Genomic DNA, 13,936 nt, shown 5'->3' on the forward strand with positions numbered 1-13,936 from the left:
TTCCCCTTTCCCAAGGACTTACTTGAGGGTCACTACCGGCGAGGCAGCTGGCACACATTGGTCCCACGGAAGCCAGCAAGCTGTCTCTGGATGTGCAACAGATGTCTGCAGCTCGCTAGTAATATTACAATGAGGCCCGAGGCCTAATTCATGTCGAGCCTCGGGTTTCCCGGTTCTAGCGCACGCCGAAACTTGCCATCAGTTATTCGCCTGAACGAATTTCTAGACCAGTGTTCAGTTTTAGGAAGGATATACGGAACTTGAAGCAAGTCAAGTGATGTTTTACTGAGGATAATATCTGGAATGAAGGGACTGAGCTACGATGAGAGACTGGGTAAACTTAGATATATTCCCTTGGAATGACAAGGTCAAGGGATGATTTGATCGGGGTGTTTAAAATAATCAAGGGAACTAATAGGGCACACAAGGAATGACTTTTCCTTCCAGTAGATAATTCAGAACAGGGAAACATTATCTTAAAACTTGGAACTAAGCCAGTTTAAAATGACTCTAGAAAAAAAACTTATCTATACTAAGAGTTGTGATAATGTGGAATGCACTGTCCCAGAAGGCCATAGGTATTGAATCAGTTAAAGTGTTTAAACAAATTGTAGATACTTATTTGGGAGGTAAGGGTGTTAACAAATATGGAGAAAGGCCAGAGAATCTGGATTAAAAAGATAAGGGTAGCCAACACTTTAAAAAACAGACTAACTGTTCATCCATTTCATTGTTATTTTACTGTGCACAAAATGGCTGCCACATTTGTCTACATAACAATAATCACTTCATTTCAAAATAGTTCACTGCATGAAGTGCTTCTGAGAGATGTGATAAAGTGCTATATAACTGCAAGTCTTTTATTTCCTCCGTACGCTCCAAAGACACATACGTGGAAGTTGGTATGAATAGGTTATCCCAAGCAGGTTACTTGCTTGGAGAGCACACCGATGTCTATCGGAATGAGATCCAAAGAGCTCATGGCCGCCCATTGTTCAACGCTCAGAGAATCAGGGCCATCATGAGGCTGTGCTTTTCAGTAGTGATATGCATGGAGAGCGTAGGCGGCCATTTGACACCAGTCCTGTACCATCACATAGCCCTGTAGAAGTGCCTTCAGGTGCGACATCCAAAAGCACTTGGCTCACAATGATTCGAGCAAAGGCAACTGTGGCATCGATGCAGGTACATTAGAGGAAGTTGCAGATACAAGTACAATCTATTCTTCTTAATTCAAAGTTGCTTTATTCAAATTATCTGATAATTCAACATTTTTTTAAGCACTAAATTCCCACTTTGTTGGTTATTTACGGTGTTTGGTTCAAATAATTGAATGATTCAATTTTTTAATGCAAAAATAATTTTGAATTATCAGTAGACTGTAGTGGGACTTCTACATCCCATGAAACTTGTTAGTTGTCTGATCAGCCCTCACCACTGCATCTCCCTCAGCTAAGGAACACTTCGCATTAGAGCATCCAGGGAAGGGAAATAAAGAACTTCACGCCTCAAAAATGTAAATGCACCTGAAAAAACAAAGTGCAATTGGAGCACATGCACATAAACAGCACATGCACCCAAAGGCAATAAAATAGTGTTTATTTTAAAATACCTTGAAATCTGTCATTCTTTAAAGAAACCATCAGTTGTCTCAAAGCCAACAGAACAGAGAGTCCTCTGCAAGCATGCACAATTTGTATGGTGAGTAGCATCTCCTATGCCCTCTGCTGTCCTGGACCACTTTCTCCTTCTGCTCCCACTGCATTATGAGATAGCAGGCAGTAGTTGCGGCACCGTTCTGCAGCGTTCACTTCAATCAGTGCTGTGCTGACACTTCCGAATCCTTGCCCTTAGTTTCAACATTGGCAACTGCAGTAGTGAGAAATTGTGACATCACCCGCCATTTCTACAGCACTCCTTGCATAAGAAAATGTCTCACAACATCTGACAAGACAGGAAAGGGAGGTGAACACCGAGTTGGGAGGGGGGGGAATAAAGAGGAAAACACAATCAAACAGAAGGATTTTTGAAGACTGGGAGGGAGGTGGAAAGGCAAAGAGATTTTGAGGGAGTTCCAAATGGCCAGGGCCCAGTGGTTGGACAGAAGAGAGACAATGGGAGAGAATGGAATGGCCAACAATATAGCAGGTGGAGGCGAGACTGAAGAAAGCAATGAGCCATAGTTATAGTTACACCATACGCTATTGGTAACTTTTGAAAGGTTGGTCTCAGGCTTGGGAAAGGGATGCAAACCAAACTGGAGAGCCTTGGACAGGGAAAGGTGAGAGAGGTGAGTGTGCCTTTTCTTAAAAACCCATAAGGAGACATTGGGTTACCCCAGTGTCATCAAACCAAAAAACCTAACAAGGGTTCCCCCTTTTTAGAGGGGCACAACTAATAGAAATGCAAATCATAAAAAAAAAGGAAACTTATCAAATTAAATAATAATGTTGCCACCCGCGTCCACTACACACTCCAGTCTCTGCAGTGTCCACCGGCCACCGCGTGCTCCTTCTCCAGGCCCACCCGGGTGTGGAAAAGCCGCAGAAGAGGGGTGAGTGTGTAGTTGGATAGAAGGCGCTTTAAAGAACATTGGAGAGAAAGGTTCAAAACCAATCAGACCTATAATGTGTGTATTGGTTTCTGTTAGTTTTGGCACCATTCTGTCTGAGCTGCATCACAGCCTAAGCAAGCCACATTTCCATGGCAATACAAATGAAACATCATGTCCATGTTCAGATTTTTTTTTAACATAGAATTTCCTTTGTATTGCTAATACCTGTTCTGAATGGAAGCTCAGCACTCACTCTTCATTTACTTTGTTTTCTTAGGATAGGCCTTTAATGGAGCTTTCATAGTCCTTTTCAACCAATGTTTTTTTTTTGTCTTCACAAAGTTACTAATACTAATTTCAGGCCCTGAGCAAAGCTCAGAGCAAGAGTAGTGGTAATAAAAGTCCAATGCCGTTTTCTACCAATCTTTCTCACCAGTTTAACCACACAAACTTTTTTGTTCAAATTAACATTAATGGCCAACATCTTCAGCGGCTTTTGGCTGCTGACCGATGTGGAGGAGTTGGGGGGAGGGCGGGGAAGGAACAAGGCCTACCACCAACTTCTTCTTGTGCCCCTGCATATGGGCATTGGCCAGCATACCTCCAGCCCCCTCATTAGCATTGCTGTCCTTTGCTTGTGCTTCCCACTCCCCCTCCAGGAATGCCTGGGCAACGTAAAGAGGACAGATACCCAGTGTCTCAAGTTTCTGATCCCTTTTCCTCTTCTTTGTGCCCGAGAACTGAGTGTTCCCTAGGCAAATAAAAGAGGAACATCAGGGCCTATACCTCTTAATACAGTTACTTGATCTTTTATAATCCCCCTCATACACATAGGGGTTAATCTTGCGAGTATGTGCCAGCGACAACAAATCACGCCCACTGCAAGTTCATATCAAAAGATCCATTGATTTCAATGGATGCCAAATTGCAGGCACTTTCCAAAATGCATTAGAAGTGGGCAAGGCTCCTTACAGCCAGAACGTACTCAAAATATTCAAGCGATAATGTAGCTATTAGATTCACTTAAATACAGATCAGATCAGCCATGATCTTATTGAATGGCGGAGCAGGCTCGAGGGGCCGATTGGCCTACTCCTGCTCCTATTTCTTATGTTCTTATGTTCTTATACCCCTGCGCAAACTTAACATGGAAACTATCCTGTATAAAAACACATACTATGTTAAGAAAACAGAATATTAAAAAAGTGGATACCTGATCCCTTTATATGTGCTCCTACCACTTAATAGATACTAGATCCCTTTATATGTTTTTCCAGAACTTAATAGATACTAGATCCCCTTATGTGTGTCTCCAGCACTGAATAGATACTAGATCTCCTTATGTGTGTCTCAGCAATTAATAGATACTAGGTCATCTTATACTCCACAGACACATAGGGCATGATTTTTACCTGCAGCTGGGAAGAGAGCGGGGTAGATTTTGGCACGGGAAACCCGGAAGTAAAATTGGCGGGTTGGAATGTGCGATCGCAACCTAATTTTAATTCCGGGTTACCCGCGCGATACTCAGCCAGATTGACAGGTTGGCTGCCTGCTGGGCGGGAAAGCAGTCGAGGAGCAGATGCCAGGCAAGTCTGACATTGCGGAGGGGGGTCGGTCATTGGGGGCGTTGGGGCCGGACATCATGGGGGGACAGGGGTTGGTCATCGTGTGGGGGAGGGTCAGACATCAGGAAGGCTGGAGACATCGGGACTGGAGAGATCAGAGGAAGGTCAGAGATATCGGAGGCTGTGGATGTCGGTTGAAGGGTCGGAGACATCAGAGGAAGGGTAGGACACATCACGGGGGGAGGGGGGTTATCGGACATCGGGGAGGTCTCGGACATGGGGGGGGGGCTGCCGATCACAAGGGTCTAATTGCAGTAGGTAAGCTGGTTGGGCCTGGAGGAAACACATCTGCTCCTCCTGGCCCACAAGCAGTGCAGTAAAGACACCTACCTGATCGGTCCTTCTCGCCTCCTTTTACCTGGCGAGATTCACGAGCCCCGGGAAAGCCGTCCTGGAGGCATTGAATTTAAAGCCTAGTCACATTCAATTGAAAAAACACTACCTACGTCTCTTAGGGGCGTTAAGTAACTGACTAAATACACGTCCGGCCAAACTAATTGGTGACGCGACCTCCACGATTTGGCTGCGTGCACGCATCCAAACACACCCACATTAAACCCGCAAGTGGGCACATTGGAGCCAGGTTGCGGAATCGATTGCAAAAACTAGTATTTTCACCTCCCACCCGACTCCAACCCACCCGTTCTTGGGGGTTGAAATTCCCCCCATAATGTAAATATGTAGATACCGGATCGCCTTATCCCACCATACACAACTATTCTATATATAAAATATTTTAAAAATCTTGCATCCAGCACTCATCACACTGCAGACATTACATCGCACCATACTACTGGATGCAAAATAATATTTTTTTTAACAAGGGAAAGAAAGCCAGTCACCAGCCCGGAGCCTGAAACTTTACAGTTACAATTGTCCTTTGATTGACCTCAACAGTTTCTAAGCAGCTACAATAACCCAGATTTACCCCACAGAGGGTCCTTTGAGCAGTGGGCGTTGAAGGGGTCGGTCACGTTAGCAGCTCAACATCACAAACCCCAGATAAGCCAAGAGCAAGGCGACAGGAGGTCCGCTGGCATCGTATATATAGATAAACAGTCATTACAAAGGATGCTAGAAACCATCCAGGTCGGTAACAAGGCCGCACACATTGAAATAGTTAGAGGAAATACATCTATTTTCCACTGAAAACACAAACTGGATTCAACCCAGTGAAAATCATAGTTGAAAATATTTGACCAGTGCCAGTACTTGCGGTATGACATGGGCTGAAGGACACCAGCTCTTTCACAAGATAAACACACGCACCTCAATGAGCAGATAAATAACGTCTGTTACCAGGACAACCTGATCTAATTACATGACTGATCAGGTCTAAGGGTAGTGCAGTGAAACCCTACACCAACATGGATCTACGTGCAGTGCACCCAACAAGAACTTATACACATGGAAGTCATTTCTGAGACCTGCAGTGAACGTGTTAACATGTAGAGAATTTAATATATTAATAAAAAAAAACACTGCTCATTGTCAGCACTGATGCAATGGCTTGGAAATAATGATAGTATTCCCACTCTCATTCATGATCTTTTTACCCAGCAGCTCAGCCTCAGAAAGAGAAGTGACTGACTCACTAGAAAACAATCTCCACATTTTTAAAATTGTATTATTGTTATTTATTTATTTACTGCACTGCTGCCTTGAGGCGACGTTGTCCCTTTAATTTATTAATTCAAGCAACAGCGGTCAAGCTGCCAGACACATAGGGTGAGCGGGCAAAGCTGACGCCGCCAGCCTTTGTTGTTTCTTCCAGAGTCCTCTCTATTTTGACACAAAATGTGGTCATTTTGAATACAAAATCTTGAACTTGTTCGTGAATAAGGAGGCTTGTTGATTAAACCCCGGGGGCAGTCCGCCTTTGGAAAAAAATGTGCTGAGATTTATCACGTCCAGCAGTTTTATATACTTATTTGGCCATCAAGAAGGACCCACTTTAAGAATAACACGTTAGAAGCCAACACCCTGCACTAATACTGTAGTAAAAGGCAGACGGTGGGGTTATAGATTGTGCAGATGAGTCATGCCCAGATAGTAACAATCAGGAGACTTGCCCGGTCTCACCGTCTGCTTCAGACCGTCTGACCGCAGAGCTCGCCTACTACAATGTATCGCCAGCCTTGTAAACAAGATCAAAATATATCGTCTTCTGCAGACCAGCCCCATCTTTCCCGATTACGCAACTGGCTCGGGCCCGTCTCCTGGATGACCCGATTAAACAAGCTGTCAGCTCGCTGCCGGGCTCCCGCTCCCCGAGGTCTGCCGAGCGGACAGGCGAGGGCGGCATCCCCCTTATTGCACCCCCCCCCACCCCACCATGTAAGACAGCATCACCCCCCCCCCCCACCCATCGGAGACTTCATCACCCCCCCCCCCCATCGCAGACAGCATCACCCCCCCCCATTGCAAACATCACCCCCCACCCCACCATGTAAGACAGCATCACCCCCCATCGCAGACAGCATCACCCCCCATTGCAAACATCACCCCCCCCCACCATTGCAAACATCACCCCCCCCCATCGCAGACAGCATCACCCCCCATTGCAAACATCACCCCCCCACACCATTGCAAACATCACCCCCCCCCATCGCAGACAGCATCACCCCCCCCACCATTGCAAACATCACCCCCCCATCGCAGACAGCATCACCCCCCCCCCCACCATTGCAAACATCACCCCCCCATCGCAGACAGCATCACCCCCCCCACCCCACCATGTAAGACAGCATCACCCCCCATCGCAAACAGCATCACCCCCCCATCGCAAACAGCATCACCCCCCCATCGCAAACAGCATCACTCCCCCATCGCAGACTTCACCACCCCCCCATCGCAGACAGTAACATAACCCCCCCCCCCCCCCATCGCAGACAGTATCATCTCCCCCCCCTCCAATTCCTAACCCTCTCCCCACTTCAAACAAACAAACAAGGGACGAAAACATCACAGCTTTCGACACACACTCAGTGCGTACTTCGTATTCACACAAGAAAAATTACACACACACGCACACACACGGCCAGTTTTCTCAATCAGATACTCTGGGAAAGGCAGTGTTTGTACTACAGGAGGGAGCCCAGCCATTTCACAACAACCTTCCTACACACAGAGCAAGGAAATGACAGCAAAGACCCAATGCAGTGGGAGAAGAACTTCAGGTAGAGATTTAAAAAGACTTACAGCACTGTAAAGGAAGGCGGTGGTGCTTTAGAAGGTGCCGCTCCTCGGTGAAGGAAGCCGAGCTTGTGGCATCTGTAGTAATGTCTGTCTTACAGACACACCGCTCCTGCTCTCTGCTTCTCCCCTCTAGCGCTCGCTCTCACTCTCTGTAAGTGCGTGTGTGTGTAACATAAGCCAAATATGGAGCAGTTGGCTGCGTCTGCAATAGCTTAAGGATTCTACTATATGCAAAGGATGCAAGACAACACATACTGGCGGACTGCCAACAGACCCAGAGATTAATGCGAGCACATTGCTGGAGAGAGAGAGAGAGAGAAACCAGGGCGAGAAGAGAAGGAAAACATGTAAATGAATGCTTTTGCAACAGAGCACGGCTCAACACATTGGGGAGTGTTATGTGCGGAGATAGTATATCACTCTACACGCCACAGTTGGATTGTGATAGATTTTGAAATCAAAGCTAAACTTGTAAAAGTCACGTGTACGGTACAACCGAGGAGACTTTTAAAAGCTAGTTAAGTAACTTGCCCGGGGTAGTACAGTAGAATGTGTTTGTAACAATAGTGTAGATTGTAAACTGCCAACTAATTTAACCCATCCGTTGCAAGAATGTGTTGAACTCGAAGAAATTGAATCAGTAAATCGTTATAATGAATACAAATAATGCATAACAATCGCATGTTTAATATAAACATTTGCATGGACCATATTACGTAAGTTTGACTTTATAAATAGTTTTTCCAGGTCTTAACCACTTGTCACCCTTCGGGAGTGGAGAAAATACTCAGGTTACAAAGTCCAAACAACTAATTTTACAGTGTAATGTCTTCCTGTGCATTCCGGACTCTATTCTCTCTCTACTCCCACCCAACACCCATATGCCATTTCCAACACTATCCCACTCATGCTTCAGAGATGACCCCCTTTCAATATCTCTGAGATCTCCCTCCCTACCCAAGACTTGGAGATTCCCTCCCCCCCCCTTCAATATCAGCATCTGAGATTCCCCCTTCTCCCACCTATGTGATCTGGGTTTCTAAATATGCTCTGACTCTACTGAAAACAGCTGCTGGAATATTCCTTTAGACAGAAGGGGGCTACTGCAGCATCACTTCTTACAGAAGGGAGCTCTGGAACGTTCCTTTAAACAGAAACAAGCTGCTGAAATATCTCTTTAAGCAGAAGGGCCGTGCTACCTCTTTCCTGAGAGCAACATAAACAGCTAGAAACCTCCAGCTGGAACCTTGCTCTGACACATATTTACTCCTGATTGGTCAGTGATGATGTAATGTTTCAATGCAGTACAAACTTCACACACTGGGGCTGCTGCAGTGTGGTTTGTCCTTTACAGCACTTAGTGCTGGCCTCAGTATTACTGTTGTTTGCCAGGAGGAAGTGTAAGTGGGTCCTCTTCCTACACTTTTTTTTTAAATGGATGAAATTAAAGCTCATCGTTTTCTAGAAATTACAACGTGTCAATGCAGTTCTGCAGGCTACAGTTGCTGGGATTGTCTTATGTTCAGTCTTCCAGTTATGCTTTCTTAATTTTCAATTTAATCATTTGTTTTTTTTGTATTTTGGGGAAATACAAATATACTCAGGGCTCCCAAAGGCCACTGGCTTCAAAGGGCCCTAAAGCATAGTCCGGGACCACAGCAGCTGCAAAACTAGATGACATATGAAAAAGATGCCTATCCATTGTGCAATTAGGGGTGTTGCCATCCTTTTAAAGAATATTTTTATACACAGGGTGCTACGTAATATTCTTAATGAATTGGGGAACATTGAAATGGACTTGAGAGTAATAGTTCCCTGCAATCATTTGCTACAGCATTAAAAGCACGACTTCAACCATCTAATGCACTGAGACCCACAAGGTTACTAGCTGTACTGTCCATTTCTGACGTCATTCTTAAATGCCAGCTGATTTCTGAAATAATATACAGAGCAAGGAATTAGCTTAGTCATGGCTTACTGTGACTCTACAACTCTCCACAATGGGAGCATATAGGGCTTAGTTTTAAGTTAGCTCTCACAGTGTTAGCTACCAGTATTTATAGAACATCTTTAATATATTAAAGACCCAATTTTAACTCGGAGCAGGAATTGGGCAGGCGGGGGCCGAGGTGGGGGCAAACTGTCCTGACCTCGGCAGCGTGAGGCCCAGAAGATTTTAACTCCTAAGCCTCAACTGCATGCCCCCGACCAGTTTCCCACCCAAAATCAGCAGGAGGCGGCAACTGGCTGGTGGGTCGGAGGAGGGGGAGGGGGGGCAATGTCGGGCGGCCGGAGGCTGCCACCAAGGACGGAAGGAATGGTCCCTGACTCTCAGGTAAATCGATCGTGGGGGGGGGAAGGAAGGGGGGATCCTGGGGCCGGGGAGGCTTAAATGTACCTTATGGGGCCCAGTGGAGTTCTCCTGCTCCTCCTGAGCCCAGAAGGACAGTCAAAAAAAGTTAAAAGGCCCACCTTTTTGGGCCTCTTCTGGCACCGATTCACCTTCACTCAAGTTGGACCTGGCAGGAGAGTCACAACCGTTTCCCCGCAGTTAAATTAGCAGTTGAGCCCTGATGACATCATCAGAGCCTGATCTGCATATTTAAAGCAGAACTCCACTGGTTTCTGGCAGGAGCCCCTCTTGCCTGCTCAGAAGAGCAGGTTAAAAACGAAGCCTGCCGGATCGGATGTCAGCAGGTGAGATCCAAGGGTGATTTTAACTTCTCACCTGCCCAGTTTCTGCCAAGCAGGCAGGGTTAAAATTGGCCCTTAGATCTCTTAAGTTGCTTCACGGTGGAGAGGCAGTTGTAGGAGAGTTAGCGGAGGTAAACAAAAGCATGGTCAAAAAGATAGGTTTTGAGGAGGCTTTTAAAATTTATCAATGTGGAAGGGCTTAGGGAGTAAATATCAGAAGGCTCTGCTCCTAAAGATGAAATGGAGGAAGACAGGGGTGCACAGGAGGCCAGAATTTGAAGAACAAAGGACATGGGCTGAGACATAAGGCTAGAGGAGGTTGCAGAGGTAGGGTGGGGATGAGATCATGGAGGGACAGTAAATGAGGATGAAGATTTTGAATTCAATGCATTGGGGGAATGGGGAGCCAGTGGAAATTGGCAAGGGTAGGAGTAATAAGGGAGAAGGACTTAGTGTGGGACAGGGTTTTGACTGTGGAGGATTGGACAAGTTAGAGTTTGCATAAGGTGGAACTTGGAAGGTCAGCAAGGAGGGTATTGTAGAAGTTTAGCCTGGAAGTAATAAATATGGATAAGGACTTCAGTGGCGGGGAAGTGGTGGAGGGGGAGGGAGGGGCAGAAACAGGTAATTTTGCAGACGTGGAAATAAGCATTCTTGGTCATGGATAGCACATGGCGTTTGAAGCACAGCTCAGGGTCAAACAGAGGTTCCACACCGCCGCATTCAGACTGAACACGGAGCTGAGAAGGGGATGGAGGCAGAGACAAGGATGTAGTAAGTCTGGCAGGAATCGATTTTACGTTAAAGAAAGTTCTGACTCGTCCATGTCTTACATCAGACAAACAATCTGACAACAAAGAGGTGGTCATGGAGTCACGGGTGGTGGCAGAGAGATAGAGTTGGATTTCTTCAGCGTACATGTGGAAGCTGACTCCACGCTTAAGGATAATGTCATTAAAAGGCAATATATAAATGAGGATAAAGGGGGTGGCAAGGATGGCAGGTGGCCATTGCAGAGGCGGAAGGAAAAGCCATTGTTAGAGATGTACTCGCTATGGTGGGAGTAGTATGTGTGGAACCAAGCTGAGGCAGTCACACAGAACTGAACCAGAAAGGAGAGGTAATAGATCGACTGACTGATTCAAATGTTGCAGACAGGTTGGGGAGGACAAAAATGGATAGTACCCCACAGAGAATGTGGTGATTTTGAGCAGGACAAGCTCAGTGCTGGGGCAAGGCAGAAACCAGACTGAAGAGATTCAAACGGAAATTGCCGGGAGAGGTGAGCGTGGAACTGGGTGTAATGTTGCATTCAATGAGGCGAATGAAGTAGCTCTTCCAAATTATAGTGCAGAACTATTACAGATTTCCTTTCAATATTACTGCACTATTTAAACTACATCATTAGACCATAGGACCTTAAGAGATAGGAGCAGGAGTAGGCCATTCGGCCCCTCGAGCCTGCTCCGCCATTTAGTGAGATCATGGTTGATCTGATTTTTACCTCAATTCCACTTCCCACCCTTTCCCCATATCCTTTGACTCCCTTGCTGGTCAAAAATTTGTCTAACTCAGCCTTGAATGTATTCAATGACTCAGCCTCCACAGCTTTTTGGGTAAAGAATTCCAAAGATTCATGACCCTCTGGGAGAAGAAATTCCTCCTCATTCTTGTCTTAAACGGGTGATCCCTTATTCTGAGACTATGCCCCCTAGTTTTAGATTCCCCCATGAGGGGTAACATCCTCTCAGCATCTAATCAGAAATTCAGTAAGAGTGAAACCACACTACAGCCGTTGGAGCTAGTTGAGTCTAAATGGAAATTTGGTATCCATGCTTTATTGCACTACTGCAATTTATGAGCTTTCATCTCCCTCACATGGAAAAATATTTCTGTCTTCATGGGCCACTTAGGTGCGAACTATAAGCCTTGGGGGCCACATATAAGGATACATTCTGCTTTGGTGCTGCTGACACTGAGCTTTGCATGCCAGGAGTGCATCTCAGAATATTGGGTATGGAGAATAATACTGGTTACATAGAAAATCCATGATATTAATGAGCAGAAAATTGGGCAGGCTGTGTAATAGGTAGGCCATCCTCTGTACCACTATTCCAATATGTCCTCCCAGCATGCAATGCTCTGTGTCTGGCCCACAAAAGTGGAAAATTACCCCTGTAAAATCTAAATCCCTGTTCCCAGTAATTTGAGTACATCCCAAGTTGTTGATAATAACAGATCTTGCTGTTATGATTTAGGATTTATCCACCAATGAGGCAACATCACTAAAAATGGCCCTTTCCAAACCAGCAGGCCCACCAAATTTAAATTGGACAAATCAACAAATAAATGGATAAATAGAAAAGAATTGCCTAGATTTCGAGGTTGAATTGCTAGGGCTCTAGGTTGTATGTAGTCGTGGGCCGCAGATTGGACAGAGATTGTAAAAAGGTGTTTACTCACAGCTCAATATTCAGACAAAATAATAATAATCCTAAACTGTAGGCAGTGATATAATATAATTATTCTAATGCATATCCACAAAATGATTGTCAGCAATGTCATGTTTTGAGATTTTTTGACCCCCAAAAAGTTAAATTTTAAGGTTAGCTTGTTTTGGTAATCAATAATCATCTCACACCCATTGTGTTGGGAGGTCCATGGTCCAAGGTATTTAGCAGGCGTTGCTGGGATAGGCCTTCCCCAGGGTTGCAAACAGAGGGAGATTAAAAGAAATGCACACGGTCAGTCACGTCTTTAAACAGAAAGATGTGAAGGCAAGATTTCACTAGGCTCAGCAGGGGAATGCGGTTAGGAAACAACAGTTAGGAGTTGTTTTGTTTAAGTCAAGCAACCCACTTATGTGGGAAGTGTAGCATATTCCTTATTTTTCTATTGTTACACAAAGGCATGTCATACTGGTTGAATTAAGTGAGTGCAATCATAACTGTTGCCCTGTGGAATAAAGCAGCTTAATGATTCATATCTGGCCTCATCTTACCATGGGTTTTCTTTGTCCACAAAGATTGGAGAGGCATTTAGGGGCACATGTGAAAGACATGAATGTCCATTTCCAATCACAAGGGGGTACCATTGTTACAACCCTAAGTTATACTATCATATATGTATATATTGGGCAGTGTGAACTACTATGGCACATGAGGGTCATGGGATCCACTTACTGGAGCGAGTGATGCCACTGAACCCGAGAAGGTATCCACAGCAGGCCCAAATTTCTAACAAGCAGTTTGCATTAACTCATTTATATTGCAACAATTTTGAGCTATTTTACTACAGAAGAAAAATACTTTCTTATTTTGCTATCCTCTTCTGCCTCCATTATCACTTTGTGTGTGATCACAAAAATATCAAAATGTTAATAAGGGAAAATCCTTTCTATGTTTATATATACATAAAAAAACATAGAAAGGACTTTTCTTTATTAATAGTAATACTATGTATATATCCTTGTATGAGGTACACAATTTTTGTTCACAAACCTTACTGTCAGTTGCAACGATTTTTGGTCACTTTTGTGTCAACATTTATCATTGTAAATTGATATATATATATACTTATATGTACACATGTATATTTAGAATTTTATACACATATATCCATACATACATGTACCTATATTTTTATATACAAACATACACAGACACATATAAATATGCACACCTATATATGCACAGTTTGCATATAAACATATATTTATACATATTTAAATTTGCATATATTTTCACTTGTATATACATACACATAATATATATATACACATACACTTTCATTCCCTTAACATTACCAGATCCTACAAAATATGATTTATAGTCATTATGCATTGTAGAATTGTACAAGGGAA

General features: G+C 44.4%; 1 protein-coding gene and 1 long non-coding RNA gene across 6 annotated transcripts in view; one reads left to right on the forward strand and one right to left on the reverse strand.

The window, feature by feature from the left end:
• The window catches only part of atxn1a (ataxin 1a), a 319,165-nt gene extending 311,583 nt beyond the window's left edge, over nucleotides 1-7,582 (reverse strand). For all 5 annotated transcript variants that reach the window (XM_068001701.1, XM_068001703.1, XM_068001696.1 and 2 more), the window contains exon 1: nucleotides 7,384-7,582. The gene's annotated coding sequence lies outside the window, so the exon portion shown is untranslated. The remainder of the gene's footprint in view (nucleotides 1-7,383) is intronic.
• LOC137337041 (uncharacterized) overlaps nucleotides 7,249-13,936 on the forward strand; it is a 70,053-nt gene continuing 63,365 nt past the window's right edge. The window contains exon 1 of the long non-coding RNA XR_010966600.1: nucleotides 7,249-7,361. This is a non-coding gene — a long non-coding RNA (uncharacterized lncRNA). The remainder of the gene's footprint in view (nucleotides 7,362-13,936) is intronic.

Source organism: Heptranchias perlo, chromosome 2, assembly GCF_035084215.1.
Source record: "Heptranchias perlo isolate sHepPer1 chromosome 2, sHepPer1.hap1, whole genome shotgun sequence".
Lineage (NCBI taxonomy): Eukaryota > Metazoa > Chordata > Chondrichthyes > Hexanchiformes > Hexanchidae > Heptranchias > Heptranchias perlo.